Source organism: Thalassophryne amazonica, chromosome 2 (assembly GCF_902500255.1).
Source record: "Thalassophryne amazonica chromosome 2, fThaAma1.1, whole genome shotgun sequence".
Lineage (NCBI taxonomy): Eukaryota > Metazoa > Chordata > Actinopteri > Batrachoidiformes > Batrachoididae > Thalassophryne > Thalassophryne amazonica.
In genome coordinates this window covers 107696174-107710371 of record NC_047104.1, presented here as the reverse complement: position 1 = coordinate 107710371, position 14198 = coordinate 107696174, and the positions used below count along the sequence as shown (strand labels likewise).

Sequence of the window (14198 nt, the reverse complement as noted above, 5' to 3'; positions counted from 1 at the left end):
GTTCTGATTCTATTTCTGATTACTTTCCTTTTCTACTCTTAAGCCACTAGTTTATATATGCATATTTAAAGAAAAGTAAGTCCCTTCGGCTGCTCCCTTGTTTGCACTCGGGTCGCCACAGCAAATCCAAGGTGGATCTGCATGTTGATTTGGCACAGGTTTTACGCCGGATGCCCTTCCTGACGCAACTCCACATTACATGGAGAAATGTGGCAGGGGTGGGATTTGAACCCAGAACCTTCCAAACTGAAGCCAAGCGCATTAACCACTTGGCCACCACCCAACTGCATATTTAAAGAGAACAGGGTTAATCACCATTATATGGTAAAGTGTTATTTTCTCTTTTCCCCCCTCCCTTATCTCCCCATTACATCATTATATAACGCGATTGATGCGCCACACTCACACAGTTGGTGGCGGTAATGCACCGTGTTGGTTTGTAAACCGCTAATAAATCCGAAAGAATAAGTAGGGGCGCGGGTTATGGGATGTCTACGGCGCGGGTGGGAGGTGACTTCTCTTGTCTGAACCAGCGCTCTCTGGAGCATTCTTTGCTCTTCACAAACCACCAGGGGCGCTCTTTCTCCGGATCACTGCAGTGAATGAAGCGAATCAGGTGCACGTAAACAAACACACTGCGCAAATTACGCAGCGCAAAACGGAAGGGAATAACCTATACGTACGTACCGTGAAGTGGGCGAAATATCCGAGGGGATGGGCCAGCGGTTATACGGGAAATGCCTCTCTCTCTCTTTTTTTTTTTTCTTCTCATATTAGCTGCTGTCCGCGCGAGCTTCGGGAGTTGTCCGGTTACGTACGCAACGCGAGAAACGAGTTCGTGCTGTTCTTTAAATCCGAGGGACCACTTATTCCTTTTGTTTTTTTTGCAGAGGTACAGCAGGGGTATGAAGATGACACACGGTCGTTAATCTGCCACAGCCGACAACAGTCTCATTAGAAAACGTCCGTGTGATTAATTTTATTTTTTTATGTGTCGTGTGCGCGTGACAGCCGACAGAAGCCGAGGGAGCTCCCGGTTTAATTTGATGCCGCTGGGTCCGTTTATCCGTCTGCTGTAATGACGTCTCCGCGGTTCATATAAGCGTCACATCTGTCTCGTGAGGACGTTCGAGAATCTACCCGCCGTCGGGCCGAGCGAGGCTGAGGCGGAGCGGCAGGCGGAAGGATATGGGAGAGCGAGCCGAACCGATGCAGTGGGTCTTGACGAGGCGTCGTCAAAATACAGGTGAGTCGAACTGTGTACACGCACACACCGCAAGCAGCACGCTGCGGCACGCACGGTGTGACCCAGCGAGCACGGCCACGGGAACCGGCGCACCCTGCAAACTAATTACACTGCTGCAGCAACTGTTAGGCATTTTTATAAGCCAGCTCATGTTCAAATGTTGTCAGGTCACGAAGCCCAAAGGCGGTGTGTTCGCAACAGCAAAACTCTGAAATATTTGTGCAGTTGAACTTGATGACAGACTTGATTATCCTCCCCCAGAAATTGGTATTTTTCCTTTTCCGGTGTTTGCACTACCATGTGCAAACGTCTAAAGTTGGGTCTTTTTGCTCACATGACATTTTATAGATACCTGATTCAGTGTGTGTGTGTGTGTGTGTGTGTGTGTGTGTGTGTTTAACCGTTAAGTATTAACCATTTCTTATCTCATATTTAGCAGATATTCAGAATGCAAATCCACAACTTTGTGGACGTAAATCAGATACACCCCGTTGCCTTGTTATTAGATATATATCAATATACCTCACACACCATTCGATCCAAATTAAGGTAAATTTCTGACAGGATGAGGACTTCGGCTATTTGTCCGGAACAAGCTGTGATTGGTCGAGCGCAATGATGTCATCACATGACCCACTTTAGTGGGTCACACGTTTTTAAATTTCAGTCATGGTCCCATCACAGCATCTTCTGGACAAATAACCCCAAAGTAAGTCATGTCTACTTTGTTTGAGCTCACAGTGAAACGGCCTAGGATGTTCCACAGTTGACTTAAGGTTCTACGGTTTCCACCTCTTGAACATGTCTAAGGTTTTACATTGTATTTTGTGCAATGTAATGGAAAAAGTGAACATGATGTATATCATTCATAGTTGCAGTCCTCTATCAGTGTTTCGTGATATACAGTCCATGGCTTTTTCCTGCATTATGCCATAAATTATAGTGTCTTGTGCAAACACCTGTAATTCCAGGGTGTTGCTTCCACCTCCGTCTGAACAGAGGGAGCAGCAGTTGCTGATGTATGTGGCTTGCCCACAATTAGAAGTTGGACTACATTGGATGTTTCTGTAATTCCATTGGGCTTTATAATATTGCTTTCTTAAGGCTGTATCACACCATAATGAATAGAGCAAACTAATTGTTACTGTTGCTGCATTTAGTAGAAGGATTTTCCCAGTTTCAAGACATATATGCATGCTTGGGGAAGCTGGGTTTGAGTGGGATTCGCTGAGGTCTGATTGCAGATGTGGATAGAATCTAGCAGACAGCTGTGCTCGTGTTCAGTGTGGCTGCAGCAGTGAGGACATCAGATAATGCCGGAGTGCCTCCTCTCCAAGAGAATCCATCAAGTGCAGTCTGAAGTCCAGATACGACAAAAAAGCACACAGCTGTGCTGTCTTTTTCATCAGTGACCTTAGCTAAATGAACAGCTGCACTACATGTTGCTGCTTCTGGTACTGTCCTCTTACTGCTCGTGCAGAATTCACACCCCGCACCAGAGCTTTGGCCAGTCAGAAGCCCAGTTTGAAGTACTGGACAGCTGTAGGATATAAACACATGAGTATTGTAAATGGAAGCAGGAAAGATTTCTGCTCAAAGTTTTGAGCATGCACAAAACTTTTTGATGGACTCGACAAACATCAGCTGACAAGGAACTAATATTGCAAATGACCATAGTAGAACAAACACAAACAGAAATCCAAAATTTGTATTGCACCTCATATGTTTCCTTGATGTGTCATGGTGTGACATGGGCATTAAGTGCAACTCTGCAACAGCTTTATGAAGTTCACTGAAATTTCAAACAATGTTGACACACCATGTGAAGAAATGCATGAAGAGCAAATAATTCTGGTCTTCAAGTGGAGATAATTGGACTTCCTTTTTTCTGATTTTTAAATACATAATTTTTATATCTTTACATGTTCAGGAGTTGCCAGTTTTGTTATTTCATCCTAAAAGATTTATCAGTGCTGGTTGATAATGCAATAAATTCCTTGTAGGATATGTTTTTTTTTTTTTTTAATTCATTCCTATATTTTGTTTACACTTGCCTCAAAAAGCTGTGCATTTGCAAACCTTTGCTTTTGCATCTAAGGATTTTGGGGTCAAAACAATGTCAACTGAGATATAAGCTATAAAAAACGCCTATAAATACTATGCAAAAACAATTAGATATAAGAAAGAAAATCAGTGGAGGTGACAGACATCTGACTGTTAGAACAGTCACATCACCTGAAACCAGTCCCTGCACAAAACACATCTATAACCTTATATAAGTAGTCTCACTTTCATGCAAATATGTTGGATTCAGGGTTTGCACCAGGATTTTTTAGCAGAGTAATGGGCAATTCCATGTGACTTATGTTACATTTTTAATGAAAGTCAGGACACTTTAACTCTAGCTCACCTATTTATATGTTTTAATGCATTTTTTTTAACATGCATATAGTGTGAATGTGTAGCTGTTTGTAAAACAGTAACCATGAATTTGGACATAATAATTATCATGCAATTACCATTTACATTTTTGTGACTTACGTTACATTTTTTTCCCACTTGACAAAATCACAATTACAAATTGATAATTGCTCTTCAGAGTGCTAGAGCACCATCATAATGTCTCGTATAATTGGTATGATTATGGATTACATTAACTAAAACCAACAAAAGATTGAAAAAAAAATTATCAGGAAAAATAAAAAGTCACATTTGTGCGTGACTTGCGCTGCTGTGACTTGCGTTACATTTTGTTCACTTGGTAATTATACCCTTAATCTCTGGTTTTATGTTAGTATTTGTGATTCAAACATCCCAGATCATGTGTTCTACTACTCTTAAGACAAAATATAGCTTTTCTAAGTAGATAATTTGCTAAAAAACAAGGCTTAATCTACATTGCTTAATGTATTGATACAAATAGGTCAAAATATCATTACAACAGAATTCATGTCATTGACGTATATGTTCACATTCTAGGTACTTCTCTGACATCTGAGTCAGTACATCAGGTTGAATGAAGCATAAATGTTTAGAAACAGTTAATTGAAACCACAGAATTTGTATAGTCCACACAAGTTGACACAGCAAGGAACTTCCAACTTCCTCTTGATCTTCCTCAATTTTCCCAGCAGCATTAGTTGGAAACTTCCAGTAGCCACCCTTTCCAGCTTTAATTATTGCTGATGCCTCGTATTTCTCTCCCACTATTTTTCTTACTTCACCAGGAAACAAGGACCCATCGTATTCAATGACACACCAACCTTTGATTTTGACTGTCGATCCATTGAGGCTTTGTTCCTTCTGAATCTCAGCATGCTCAGGCTCTCCGACTTTTTCTGCATCAGTCATGTCAGTTGTTAGGAAGAAGGTACTAAGCTTATTCCCTTACATTTTCATGCAGTGGATGTCCTTGATGCCAGTAACAGGTGGGGCAGTGTCAAAGACATGTTGAAGCCCCATTAGATTGATTATGGTCTTCAATCTCATCACATGACATCAAATGAATTTTATTTATATAGCGCCAAATCACAACAAACAGTTGCCCCAAGGCGCTTTATATTGTAAGGCAAAGCCATACAATAATTACGGAAAAACCCCAACGGTCAAAACGTCCCCCTGTGAGCAAGCATGGCGACAGTGGGAAGGAAAAACTCCCTTTTGACATAGTGACTACTTCTGCTGCTGGCATGGCTAAAGTGTCTGTTTTTCTCGTGCTTCTTCTCAGGAGCTTCAATTGCAGCTGCCACATACCAATTTTTGAATTGCGAGGACGGACCATCTGACCAAATGGATACTGTTTTGATGGCTGGTGGTAAATCTTTGAGTAGACTATCTACATATGCTACCAAGGTCTCCTGGGCATGGACAAGATGCTGCTTGGTGCTGCCATCTTTTGTTAAGAAGATAAGCTACAATATGCTTGGAGTGTTCATTAGCCCAGGTCATCAAAAAACAAAACATAACAGTCATAGGACATCCTAAAAATGTTGTGACTTACGTTATATGGCGTGACTTACATTACATGTGACTTGTGTTACAAGAATTAAACCTTGCTTGTGCCCCTTCTGTGATGAATTACAGAACTGTTCAATTTATTGTTTTGAAACATCCCCCATAAAGAGGAAAAATTCTTAAGAGCAGTACCTTTGATGTAATATTTTTTTGGGGCACAGTAAATAGAATTTTTGTGACTTACGTTACATCTATAGGTTATCTAAATTCTTCCTCATGTCACAAAAACAGGAATATATCATGCAATTAACTACTAGTTTTGTGAGCTGGCACATCATAAGGTTTAATTTCTAAAAAAGATTGAGCCTTATTGATAGTGTCTTCTGATGATGATATGAAATATCACTTTTTCACATTGATAGAGTCATACATTTTGCATCAACTTCAGAATCTGTTATAGGTGGCTTCAGATGCAAGGATTTGAAAACACTTTGTTTTATCACCCCTTAGTGTGTCTTCAATGGAAATGTAACTGATGTTTTCACATTTTGTAAGATTCTAGGAAATGGAATATTTGGTGGAATTGCCCTAATGGGATGGAAAAATCACCTTTAAAAAGCTGGGGGTTTGGGCGGTGCTTAGGCGGTGCCCCGGTGGCGCACCCAGGGGGGTCACAGCCCCCCTGAAGCTTTTGCATTATGGTGTCTAAAGGTCCTTCTTTGTCAGCCTGAATATACAAAATAGCTCTGGAATTAACTTAATTAGGCCATGATATTTTTTAAGAAAACTTGAAAGTTTAGCTACAATTCAGCAGAAGGCGCATCGGAGATGCAAGCCTAGATTTGATCTGTTTTATTGAAAGAAAATTCTTCTCTACTCCACTCCACTATGAAGCGATGAGTGGTGATGCAAAATGGCTAGCTTTGTGAAGGTTAAGACACTACAATTTCAGTTGTGCTGCAAGAGCTAAATAAAGGCTCGGATGTTAATAAACATAAAGAACCATATGCTAGAATCACTCACGCATAACACGACATGGTGTCAAAAACAGTGAGCAGTGGTGAGAAGCAGAGGAAAGGTAGTGGGAGAGTTTGAAAAGTCTAGTTGTCCGTGAACGGCAAGAAGAAGAAGTTGCACAGTCTCTCCAGCTGGCAGCTAACCTTGCTAATGCACCTCCAAATGCAGTGTTTGTGATTCAACCTCCAGAGGCGTTAGATGTTTCGAAACCCCAAGAATGGGAGAGATGGATCCGGAGATTTGACAGTTGCATGACAATTGACGTGTTTGATGGTTTGCAGTCCTAGAGTTGCGACAAAGAGTCACATGCTGTGATTGATTGAGAAGTGCATCTAAAAAAAAAAACTGAATATTGTGAAAAAGTTAAATATTTTTTGTCAGGTATTTCTGAGAGCAAAAATTTTACATATTCTGCGTAGTTTTAATACATAAAAGGGGGATTATGTTGTGGCAGTTTCCATCTGCCTGCCTGTTGCTCCGTCCGTCTGTCCGAAAAAGGGTGTAAGTCTTCTGAAATGAACTACTCATATTTTTTTAGGAGAAATTTCGTGTAACTTGGTACAAGTCCTTGTTATAGGTTTGTAGTATGCATTTTATTATATCGTTTGAGTTGGGTCCATTTTACCAGAGTTATGGCCTCATGTCATCTGTATTGTTGGATCTGGCATCTTTAATCTTCCTCTTTACAGTACCCCATAGGAAATCTATGAGGGATTGTCTATGTGGATAATCAAGTATAGTAACAACATGGTCAGCAAACCTGTTTGTAGAAGTTTTGGCACTGTGGACATGTGCTAAGTCCTGCTGGATAAGGAAACTAGATTTTCCGTAACACTTGTCAGTAGATGAAAGCATGAAGTACTCTAAAACCTCCTAGACACTAGACAGCTGGGTTAACGTTGGACGTGTTAAAACACAGTGGACCAACCCCAGCAGATGACACAGTGCCAAATCATCACTGACTGTTGAAACGTCAAGCAGTTGGATTCTGCGTCTTTCCACTCCTTCTCCAGACTCTGGAATGTTGATTTCCAAATGAAATGCTAAATTTGCTTTCATCAGAAAAGAGGATTTTGGCATACTGAGCAATGTTCTTTTTAGCCCAGGTAAGACATTTCTGTCATTTTCTCTGCTTCAGGAGTAGCTTGGAATCAGGAATACAACACATAGCCCATTTCCTGCACACATCTGTGCATTTTGGTTCTTGATACACTGACTACAGCCTCAGTCTTCTCCTTCTGATGCTCTCCAAAGTTCTGAAATAGGTTTTGCTTAACAATCTTCTCAAGGCTGTGATCATCCCAGTTGCTAGTGCGTCTTTTCCGATCACACTTTTCCTCTCTAGTCAACTTTCCATGACTATGCTTTGATCCAGAACTCTGAACATCCAGATATTTCAGCAGTGACCTCCAGTGGCTTAACCTCCCTGTGGACGGTGTCTGCGAGTGTCTTCCCCATTATTATGATTGTGTACACTGAACCAGATTTGAGAGATTGATAGTATTCATGCTGCATAAAGAGTGACTTGAAATCAAATATTCTAAAATAGACTGAAACATTTTAGTTTCTCTGTGTTGAAACTAGAATATGTAAAACTTTTGCTTGCTGATATAGCTGACAAAAAATAACCTTTTCACGATATTCTAACTCTTTGAGATGCGTATGGAAACTGATGTCAATCAATGACTTGTCCGACAGCAAACATTTTCTAATGCGTCAGTTGTCTGTGGATTTTGGGTTCTGATGGAATGAGTGGACTAACACCGACTGCTGGTGGACGCCGAGCCTCACGTCACCTGCAGTCTGCTGCTGCCAATGGAATTCTGCTGTGACATGAGAAAGCAGCTTAACATTGACAAGATGTCTACTGGTAAGGTATAAATAAGTACAGGACAATACAGTACAGGATGTGCATTGGGAAAGTTCTCTGTCATATGTCCTCTCGGCTTTGAGCAGGCACACTACTTGATGACGCACTCGCTGGACATCATCAGCTGACAGGGAACACATTTAATGAATGAGAAAAGGATTTGTACAGTCAAAGATAGGCACAAATGGGTGAGTTATTTGTGATTTGCTTTTTTATTTGTAATGAAATCAGACATTTAATTGACGTGCATTCTGACACATGCAATATTGGTCGTACCCATGCGTCGGCCCACCCCCTCTTCAGACAGAATTTCACACCGAATGCTGTCGGCACTCTGGTGTGCGTGTGTTTGTGTATAATTTTTTTATGCCCTATATTGCCTCGATCTACTCTTGACCACCTGGTATGCATCATGTATGTATGTATATGTGTGTGTGTGTGTGTATGTATGTATGTATGTATATATATATATATATATATGTATGTATATATATATATATGTATGTATATATATATATGTATGTATATATATATATATATATAAAATCAGGCATTGACATTAAGCTTTTTAGTGTACTTGTCATTAGGGCAAGTAACCCTGGCAGTTTACTTGTCCTGTAGGAAAAGCTGGTTGTCCGGAGTATGGGATCTGGGGTCCTTTGCTAAGGGCTATCCAGTCCCTGTACGACCAGAGCAGGAGCTTGGTTTGCATCGCCGGTAGTAAGTCAAACTTGTTTCCAGTGCACGTTGGCCTCCGCCAGGGCTGCCCTTTTCACCGGTTCTGTTCATTATCTTTATGGACAGAATTTCGAGGCGCAGCCAGGGTGAAGAGGGGGTCTGGTTTGGGAACCACCAAATCTCGTCTCTGCTGTTTGCGGATGATGTGGTTCTGTTGGCTTCGTCAAATCAGGACCTTCAGCGTGCACTGGGGCGGTTTGCAGCCGAGTGTGAAGCGTCCGGGATGAAAATCAGCACCTCCAAATTCGAGGCCATGGTTCTCGACCCTTAAAAAGGTGCTTTGCCCTCTTCAGGTCGGTGGAGTGTCCTTGCCTCAAGTGTAGGAGTTTAAGTAAGGACCCAGGACACGCTTGAGGGACTACGTCTTTCGGCTGGCTTGGGAACGCCTTGGGGTTCCCCTGGAGGAGCTGGGGGAGGTGTGTGTGGATCAGGAGGTCTGGGAGGCTTTGCTTGAGCTGTTGCCCCCGCGACCCGACTCCGGATAAAGCGGAAGAAAATGGATGGATGGATGGTTGTCCGGACAACCCGTGCGTGAGATTCAAATTAAATATTTATCACATATACTTTGCTCTGACTTGTCACTTAATAAAAACGTGTCATACGTCTTTTGTTTGTAAGTACTTTAACTTTAATCTTCCAACATAAGAATTGCAGCTGAAATAGAAAAATCATTACATTTCAGCATTTTCTGGGACTGAGATTCAGATTAAATATTTATCACACCTACTTACCTTCTTTTAGTTTTTATGCTTTGGTGTTCTGCAGTTTTATTGCAGAAGATGTGACAACAGAAACTGTTCATCTGTGGTAATACAGGGAGACACTTATTGCCTTAATCCAAAAAAAAAAAAAAACTTCACTAAAAGACACAAAACATAAAGAATGCATGGCCTGTGGTCTTATAGTTTTTCAAAATGTGGTGGTGATGGACATGTAATGATCCTGACATTTACTTTGTCTTCTATTTCTGTAACTGCAGACTGTATGAAACCAACATATTTCATGTTTTGTGAAGTCAGCTTTATTTCTATTTTTGTTAATATATATCCATTCCTACATTTGAGGCCTGCAGCATTTTCCAAGAAAAAAAGGTTGGGACAGGGCAGTTTATTGTTAATGGAAGAATTAGTTAATAATATTTACAGCCAGTTTTCTTGGGAAATGTCAGAGGATGAATACGTGAACATTTCCAACTCAGTGAATATTTCTTAGACTTCATTTATATCAATCATTCAGAAATCCAAACAGTGTGGTACTTTATGGTAAATCTGTGTCAGGTAGGCAGTTGTCTTCTTCCAGCATGGACATTTAGTTTTTGACAAGTGAGAGAAGCCACAAAGACACAACTTATATATATACAGCGGGGAAAATAAGTATTTGACCCCCTGTCAGTTTTGCAGGTTTTCCCACCTACAAAGAATGGAGAGGTCTGTAATTTTTATCGTAGGTACACTTCAATTGTGAGAGACAGAATCTAAAAAAAAAAAAATCCAGTAAATCACATTGTATGATTTATTTATTTATTTTTTTTAATAATTAATTTGCATTTTATTGCAGAAAATAAGTATTTGACCCCCTACCAACCAGCAAGAATTCTGGCTCTCACAGACCTGTTAGTTTTTCTTTAAGAAGCCCTCTTATTCTGCACTCTTTACCTGTATTAATTGCACGTGTTTGAACTTGTTACCTGTATAAAAGACACCTGTTCACGACTCCAACCTGTCCACCATAGCCAAGACCAAAGAGCTGTCTAAGGACACCAGGGACAAAACTGTAGACCTGCACAAGGCTGGGATGGACTACAGGACAACAGGCAAGCAGCTTGGTAGAAGACAACAACTGTTATGATTATTTATTAGAAAGTGGAAGAAACACAAGATGACTGTCAATCTCCCTCGGTCTGGGATTCCATGCAAGATCTCACTTTGTGGGGTAAGGATGATTCTGAGACAGCTCAGAACTACACAGGAGGACCTGGTCAATGACCTGAAGAGAGCTGGGACCACAGTCACAAAAATTACATTAGTAACACATGATGTTGTCATGGTTTAAAATCCTGCAGGGCAGCAAGGTCCCCCTGCTCAAGCCAGCACATGTCCAGGCCCATTTGAAGTTCACCAGTGACCATGTGAATGATCCAGAGGAGGCATGGGAGAAGGTCGTGTGGTCAGATGAGACCAGAATAGAGTTTTTTGGAATCAACTCCACTTACCATGTTTAGAGGATGAGAACAACCCTAAGAAAACCATCCCAACCATGAAGCATGGGGGTGGAAACATCATACTCTGTGGGTGCTCTTGCAAAGGGGATAGGACGACTGCACCATATTGAAGGGAGGATGGATGGGGTCACAAGATTTTGGCAAACAACCTTCCCTCAGTAAGAGCATTGACGATGGGTCATGGCTGGGTCTTCCAGCATGACAGTGACCCCAAACACAGCCAGGGCAACTAAGGAGGGGCTCTGTAAGAAGCATTTCAAGGTCCTGGAGTGGCGTGGCCGGTCTCCAGACCTGAACTCAATAGAAAATCTTTGGTTTGGCACTTGCCGTTTGGTATGCTTATGTATTTTGGCTCAAAGATACTAAGTACTATTAGTAGTATGAAAAAAATGTCTTCATAATTGGGCCTTTAATCACGCCCTTTTTCTGTCTGGATTCATCTGTGGTTTGCTGTCTGAGCAGGAAGAATACATAATGACCAGATTGACAGGTAAAGTTTTATCAGTATTTTTTACACCATGCTGTCCTCAGAAAGAGACTTCATGCATTCGGGTGGGCAAAAAAGCATTAGTAGTTGTTAATGCGTCCCAGGTCTTCAGCTATTTTTAGCGAGGACAGTCAGAGCGGCACAGGGTTTTAAAGAAAAGGAAAAAAATGTCTTTGTAAAGCTCAGTGCAGTTTGAGAGATGACTTCTGTGTTTTTTAACTCCGAGCTGTTTCACAAAACCGCAGATGAAAAGCTTGCAGCTAGCTGAAAGTGGGCGAAGTGGGCGGTTCAGTCAAACCCGACCTCCCCCTGCCCACGGGAGTTTTAATGCTGTGATCTGACCTGCAATACAAAAATAATTACCGCACAGTGTCTTGGAGAAATAACTTTAATCTGATTACTGAATTAGAAAGATTAACATGTTAGATTAGTCTACTTGTTACTGAAAAAAGTGGTCAGATTAGAGTAACCGGCATCAATGCTCGTGACATATCATCTAGAACCTCACTGTTTTGAATCTACACAGCTATGAATGACACATTTATTCTACTATTGACTATCAATTGAAATCAGCTAAATTGAATATTGTTCAATCAGTTTACCATGCATTGTTGTGCAGTGTCAAATTTTGCATAATTGTGTCCCTAGCTGTGGCTTGACTTCTGTGTCATGAACGGAAAGTTGTAACGAAATAAGTACAGTTACCACTAGTGATGGGTATTTATAAGATTTTATCGATCCGATTCCGTTATCAATAACTCCTGTGAGTTTTCTGTATACTAAAAGTAGGCTTTACATGTTTTCTATTTCAACAACATTTTATTGAGTCTTAAAGTAAATAAATATGAAATTGGTCACTGGATCCTTGATCTCTGGACATAAATAAAAATAAACAAAATCTGTAGTTTTGTCAAAAGCATTTCCTTTCAGACATTAATGGCACAAATGTAAGTCCATAGCCTCTGAGCTGAGCTCAGCCAGCTGCGCTGCAAGTCAACATCAGTGTAATTCATAAAGAACATAGGACATCTCATTTTGGGAGGAAAAAATGTTTTCGGTGATTTGTAGTTTGTTTGTATTACATTTGGAAAGAGGTGTCAGTTGATTTAAAACGGCTATTTGCTTTGAAGTTATTAATTCCAGCTGGACTCTAACTTGACTCAGCAGAGAGCGGCGCAGTGTTTGGAGCTGAACGAAACAGAGGACTGTTCTCGTTTCTTGCATCTTTAAATGGCTTTGAGAGGGGTTAAGAAACAGACTTGCCACTTCTGAAAAGCATCGAAGCAGAGAACCAATGAAGCAGCAGGTCGGAGCACTGCTTCGTTGGTTCAAGCTTCAAAGGTGAGCCGTTACAGAAGCGGTTGATTTGCAGACCCTGCAGCAGGTCTGCAATTATCATAAAGAAATGATCATTTTCCCAACAAACACCCTCAAAAACAACAGCTGCTCTGAAAGACTGATAAGGGACTCGTTAAGCAAAAAGGCTATTGATGTTGGTGAATCGAATCATTTCTTAACAATTCTTGAAAAGAACCAGTTCTCGATACCCATCCTAATTTTTTTTTAAACTTTAAGTTTTAGTTTTTTCAGACATAACAAAGAAAACACATCATAATTAAACAACATAATAGACCGATTTTTTACCAAAAATAAGATACATTTAGAAATAAAGATATTGAAAGCCATCATACGTTGCATCATCTCTATGTATGTCTGTGTCATTAAACAATTGCTTATATCAAGAGTAAATATATGATGTCCATTTTTCCCAAAACAGTTCCCCTTTGTCCAAAGATTGTCTCAGAGAAAAAGTTATTTTTTCCATCTTGTATATTTCGTTAACAATGTTCATCCATTCTCTAAGGGTGGGGGGTGCTTTTTTGCTGGCTGCCTGTAATATCTGAAGGAGGTAACCATCCTTTTTTCTCATCCCGGTAGGTATATTTCCTAAAATACACTGAAAGTTTCATGTATTTGAAGTCTGGTTACAGTCTTGATTATTTTTATTATGTCTGCCCAATAGGTGGCGATTTTGGGGCAATTCCAGAATATGTGGTAATGTCCAGCTGATGACTGTCCACAATTCCTCCAACAATTGCCCTGTATATGACTTTTGGTCTGATGTTCTTTGATTTTAGGTGTTGTAAAATATCTCATTGTGTTCTTCCACATAAATTCTCTCCACAAATCTGAGCTTGAGGTTGTCGTGATAGTTTTACATATATTTAGCCAATCATCTTCTGTTAATTTAATTCCGGCCTCTTTTTCCCCATTTCTGTTTTATGTACATAGTTGAATTTGCTGATACCCATCCTAATTACCACTAGGGCTGTCACAAACGACTATTTTCATAACACAGGTAAAAAAAATAAAAAAATTTTTGCATGTACTTTAACTGATTTAGGGTAATTTTATGCTGAATCCGAATCTGAGCTCAGATTTCCTCTATTACATCACATTTCTTTTCAATCTGCACGTTCCGTATTGATGGATTACACAAAAGTTGTTCATTCACTCAGGAGTTTCATGCCACTAATCATGCACAAAAGCAGCTTCAAAAGCACAGTTTTTAACCAGGTTCGCAAAATGTGAATGTCAGGATAATAGGAACATTTAATGCAATATCTTTTTTTTTTCTTTTTTTTTTTTTTAGTGAGGTGGTAGC

The 14198-nt window shown here is 40.3% G+C and overlaps 1 protein-coding gene across 2 annotated transcripts in view; it reads left to right on the top strand.

Annotated features, from left to right (window-relative positions):
* Positions 1-572: 572 nt before the first annotated feature.
* dagla (diacylglycerol lipase, alpha) overlaps positions 573-14198 on the top strand; it is a 145377-nt gene continuing 131751 nt past the window's right edge. For both annotated transcript variants that reach the window (XM_034191390.1, XM_034191386.1), the window contains exon 1: positions 573-1246. The gene's annotated coding sequence lies outside the window, so the exon portion shown is untranslated. The remainder of the gene's footprint in view (positions 1247-14198) is intronic.